Here is a 6000-nt window from a genome sequence, read left to right as displayed (position 1 = left end):
GATGTGTGACATAAGCTTCTAAATGTTGTGCATAAAATGCCAGGACAGTTCAAAACCCCCCCAAATGACCCCATTTTGGAAAGTAGACACCCCAAGCTATTTGCTGAGAGGCATGTCGAGTCCATGGAATATTTTATATTGCGACACAAGTTGCGGGAAAGAGACACATTTTTTTTTTTTTTTGCACAAAGTTGTCACTAAATGTTATATTGCTCAAACATGCCATGGGAATATGTGAAATTACACCCCAAAATACATTCTGCTGCTTCTCCTGAGTACGGGGATACCACATGTGTGAGACTTTTTGGGAGCCTAGCCACGTACGGGACCCCGAAAACCAAGCACCGCCTTCAGGCTTTCTAAGGGCGTGAATTTTTGATTTCACTCTTCACTGCCTATCACAGTTTCGGAGGCCATGGAAAGCCCAGGTGGCACAAACCCCCCCCCAAATGACCCCATTTTGGAAAGTAGACACCCCAAGCTATTTGCTGAGAGGTATAGTGAGTATTTTGCAGACCTCACTTTTTGTCACAAAGTTTTGAAAATTGAAAAAAGAAAAAAAAAAATGTTTTTTCTTGTCTTTCTTCATTTTCAAAAACAAATGAGAGCTGCAAAATACTCACCATGCCTCTCAGCAAATAGCTTGGGGTGTCTACTTTCCAAAATGGGGTCATTTGGGGGGGTTTTGTGCCACCTGGGCATTCCATGGCCTCCGAAACTGTGATAGGCAGTGAAGAGTGAAATCAAAAATTTTCACCCTTAGAAATCCTGAAGGCGGTGATTGGTTTTCGGGGTCCCGTACGCGGCTAGGCTCCCAAAAAGTCCCACACATGTGGTATCCCCGTACTCAGGAGAAGCAGCTAAATGTATTTTGGGGTGCAATTCCACATATGCCCATGGCCTGTGTGAGCAATATATCATTTAGTGACAACTTTATGCAAAAAAAAAAAAAAAAAAAAAAAAAAGTGTCACTTTCCCACAACTTGTGTCAAAATATAAAATATTCCATGGACTCAATATGCCTCTCAGCAAATAGCTTGGGGTGTCTACTTTCCAAAATGGGGTCATTTTGGGGGGTTTTGTGCCACCTGGGCATTCCATGGCCTCCGAAACTGTGATAGGTAGTGAGGAGTAAAATCAAAAATTTACACCCTTAGAAATCCTGAAGGTGGTGATTGGTTTTCGGGGCCCCGTACGCGGCTAGGCTCCCAAAAAGTCCCACACATGTGGTATCTCCATACTCAGGAGAAGCAGCTGAATGTATTTTGGGGTGCAATTCCACATAGGCCCATGGCCTGTGTCAGCAATATATCATTTAGTGACAACTTTTTGTAAATATTTTTTTTTTTTTTTTTTTTGTCATTATTCAATCACTTGGGACAAAAAAAATAAATATTCAATGGGTTCAACATGCCTCTCAGCAATTTCCTTGGGGTGTCTACTTTCCAAAATGGGGTCACTTGGGGGGGTTTTGTACTGCCCTGCCATTTTAGCACCTCAAGAAATGACATAGGCAGTCATAAACTAAAAGCTGTGTAAATTACAGAAAATGTACCCTAGTTTGTAGACGCTATAACTTTTGCGTAAACCAATAAATATACGCTTATTGACATTTTTTTTACCAAAGACATGTGGCCGAATACATTTTGGCCTAAATGTATGACTAAAATTTAGTTTATTGGATTTTTTTTATAACAAAAAGTAGAAAATATCATTTTTTTTCAAAATTTTCGGTCTTTTTCCGTTTATAGCGCAAAAAATAAAAACCGCAGAGGTGATCAAATACCATCAAAAGAAAGCTCTATTTGTGGGAAGAAAAGGACGCAAATTTTGTTTGGGTACAGCATTGCATGACCGCGCAATTAGCAGTTAAAGCGACGCAGTGCCAAATTGGAAAAAGACCTCTGGTCCTTAGGCAGCATAATGGTCCGGGGCTCAAGTGGTTAATCAGAGGGGTATGTTATCATGTGCCATGGTCACCTTCGTCATGATGAGGGAGGGTCCGAGGAAAGTTTGTAATCCCAGCATCTTATGTCGCGGCCGATCGTGAGGATCTGATGGCGCGAGAGAATGGCAGGGACAGCTGGAAGGAATTGCTTGTACACAGTGGGGGGGAAGGGGTTGAGCTTATGATACGATTGAACAATTCTCATCCATTGTGGATGGGATGTTCATTTAAACCGTTGAAGCCAGAGCTATAGCTAGTGAAGGTTGGAATCCTTTTTAAGGGTTTGGGAATTGTTGGGGATTTAATTATTTTGTTTTGCAGCGGATCATAGTTGAAGGAAGTAGGAGTATATTTACTCATGTTTTTGTTTCTATTCCTTCTATATGCTGTGATGAGGTGTTGCCTGATTGGACGCGCGACCAAAGCCTGAGCAGATGACCACATCTCCCCTGATGAGATCCCCCGAAGCTCAACCCACGTACAAGACACAGAGGATCCCAGACCGACCGGCGATTACTACAGCTCACCATGTCATCCCTCCTGAAGAACAGAGTTATGGACTAAGAAGAAGATCAGGATTCATCGAGGGACACATGGGATCATATGACAAGAGGAGGGACTGTTGTGGAAAATTTTATGAAGAATGTATTGTCATAAGTCTCCCAGTGTTCGTTCTCTTACAGCCCACTCTAAAGAGCTGACTGGGGCAGACTGACGCTGGTTGAGACCTGTTATGTAGTGGAAAACTTCCTGTTGTTTGGAGAGAGGTGTTTGCGGAGTGAGGACATGTCCGCCAGCAAAGGGCCCCTGTGCAATGTACAGAACGATCGTCTGGGGGGATTTGTTCACCCTGCAAACACATTATCGGTTTTGTGGATGTGCGCTCTTGTCACCCCTGTATGCCTGATCAACATATTTGGGGTGCCATGAGCGTACACTTGCAGATAATCTCCCATCCACAAGGAACTGTAGTATTGTATATTGTATCATGTCCTTATTTGGTAATGTCCTATGCTTACATCCTGTGTTGTCCATTTCCTGTGAGGTCACAAACTTTGTAGGAGGCGTTTGGCTGTTGGAGGCACAACCTCTTGAGACTTCTTGTTGATATGTTAATAAAAGAGCCTGCTAGCTAGAGAAAGGCAGAGATGCTGAGATGAGAACGTAAGGATGTGTTGATGTCTGTTTACTGGGGAATTGGGAACCAGAGGGGAGACATACGATCAAAAGGTAAGATGCATTTATATTATTAAGACGGAAATGGGTGCTTATTAGCACAAGAGTGTAGTGGAATATCCATGACAGCACCCAACCTTCTTTCCCAAGCGTATTTCAGCTTATTGACCGAAGTAGTAGTGGGTATCTTCCCTGAGAGTTCCCCCTTTTTTTGTGTGACAGCTTTGTTCCCAATATGTCTTTAAGGCTAACATTGGAAGAAGGGGATCAGGACAAGAACAAGGAGGGAGATCCCGATTAATCAGAGGGGTATGTTATCATGTGCCACGGTCACCTCCGTCATGATGAGGGAGGGTCCGAGGAAAGTTTGTAATCATATGTCCCAGTATTCAGGGGCGTTGGGCTTTGTCCCAGAACGGTACACAATTTGGTCTAGGGATCTCCCCCATGCTCCCCCTTCCTCCCCATTCCGGTTCATGAGCGTCTGAAGTATTGAAACCATATGTGAGGGAGTAGCCCTCTGGGGGTGCAGAGGGGGAGCAGGCAATCCTGTTTCTCATGGGGTAACATATGTTTACTTAAATGAGCACTGTGATAAGGTGGTAGCTAAATAATTTAATGTAACCAAATGAGTATGTATGGAGGGGTTCCATTAGGGAAGATGATACCAAGGAGCTGTAAGGGAATTGCAGGACCTTGCTCAGCTTCCTGAGGTGTAAGTTTTTAGTATAGGTCCTAGGCAGGGACCTGAGTGAAATTAAACAATAGTGCTCATGTAACTTAGGAACCCCCCATACATACTGATAATCAGATACATATATTGGTAAAAAAGAGCTGTTTGTCATGTTATTCTCCTGTATATACAAGGATCAGAGTACATTCCGTCTTGGCAACCGGCTCTTTCATTGTAAACCAGCATTCCATGGCAGTCTGGGAGGTGACCCTGTGTTCACCAATCTGGTCACCCATGCAGTAAAAGCATAAGGGAGGCTTCGGAGATGAGGTGTTATGCGGGTGACTTACCATGTCCAATCAAGAAGTGGTCATATAGCCATAGCGCTGTTGTGGCTTAGACCCATGGACCCATAGTACATGTACAGAAAAAACAAAATAACTTTGCGCTTACTTACTTGCGCTTACTTAATTGTGCAAACAGCTAACACGGCAAATAGAAATTTTGCTATAAAGGATATATGTAAAAAAGTGTAGCGCTAAAAAATGTACTTAAAGTGAAAAAAAACTGTAATGTTTATAAAAGTCCATCATATATATATTATATTGAATCATAGTCTATCGTTGTGTGAAGCCATTGTGGTCACCATGTGTGTAAGTAACTGAATAGTGAAAATACCATCACCAACATAAATGGAGGCGTACCAGAAAGTTTGAACCCAAAATAGCATACGCTATGTGGGTCAAACCAGCTTATATTGCCCACCGGCAATGGTGGAGAAGTTGTGATAATCAGCCGAGAGTATAGTCCTGGAAGCCTTCATGAAAGTGTCATACATATAAACCAAGGATTGTGAGGATACCACCACCCAAGTGAATGAAGGCTTACTGGAAGGTTGGGACCCAAAACAGCATATGTTGTATGGGTCAGACAAGCTTGTCTGACCCATACAACATATGCTGTTTTGGGTCCCAACCTTCCGGTAACCCTCCATTCACTTGGGTGGTGGTATCCTCACAATCCTTGGTTTATATGTATGACACTTTCATGAAGGCTTCCAGGACTATACTCTCGGCTGATTATCACAACTTCTCCACCAATGCCGGTGGGCAATATAAGCTGGTTTGACCCACATAGCGTATGCTATTTTGGGTTCAAACTTTCTGGTACGCCTCCATTTATGTTGGTGATGGTATTTTCACTATTCAGTTACGCACATGGTGACCACAATGGCTTCACACAACGATGGACTATGATTCAATATAATATATATGATGGACATTTATAAACATTAGAGTTTTTTTTCACTTCAAGTACATTTTTTAGCGCTACACTTTTTTGCATATACCCATAGTACATGGACCCAGACAAGGATCAAATTTTCAGCCGGGAATAGACCCCTTTTCATATAATAGGGCTGGTTCCCTCCCATGAGGTGGGGAAACAATTGGGAAGGGTGCGCTAGCTAAGGCTAGAAACGTAGGTCAGTGTTCAAGTACATATGCAGCTATGCCATGTGTGGAGGTCAGGGTGGGCCTGGAGACAGCTCAGTTCTTACAGCCGCTACTGCCTGATCAGAAGTCAATTGTTCAGGCTGTTAGGTTTGTATAAGTTCAGTCTGGGCAGTTTTGTGTGTCTATGCATATATGAAAAAAAATTGAACCAAAAAAGAACCAAAACATAACAATTGTGAGTAAGAACTTAACTCAAGTAAGTGGAGCTTCACTCAACTGTGATGGATGGATCCATGTGGGTTGTTCAGTTGTCTCAACGAGCTCTACGCAGTTGTGGTGGGTTTGTGGGGCTTGATCCATTTTGTGAGCCTCGATGATGAGTTTGGGATCTGGGTCCGGACAAGGAGCGTTGTCTTCGATGCCTCAATTCTTGGACATCGTGGGTTCTCCTCGGTGTGGGTCTTTTCTGGGTGGAGTATGAAAAAACTCAGCAGACCAGTTGGGAACCTCGACCATCTGTATGTCCAGGGTGTCGCAGAACAATTGGAGGTCCTTGGGCACTCGTAGCGAGACGTTGCGGCCTTGTGTAGAGGCAGTCAGACAAAAGGGGAACTTCCAGCAGTAGTGTATGCCCCTAGTGCACATGGTCTCCAGCAAGGGGCACAGGTCCCTGCCATGTTGGAGCTTTATGCTGGAGACGTCCTGATATATTTGGACATCCGCACCCCTGGACGTGAGGTATAATCTGT

This window comes from Aquarana catesbeiana, linkage group LG07 (assembly GCF_042186555.1).
Source record: "Aquarana catesbeiana isolate 2022-GZ linkage group LG07, ASM4218655v1, whole genome shotgun sequence".
In the NCBI taxonomy this organism is placed as follows: domain Eukaryota; kingdom Metazoa; phylum Chordata; class Amphibia; order Anura; family Ranidae; genus Aquarana; species Aquarana catesbeiana.
This window is presented reverse-complemented; position numbering follows the sequence as displayed.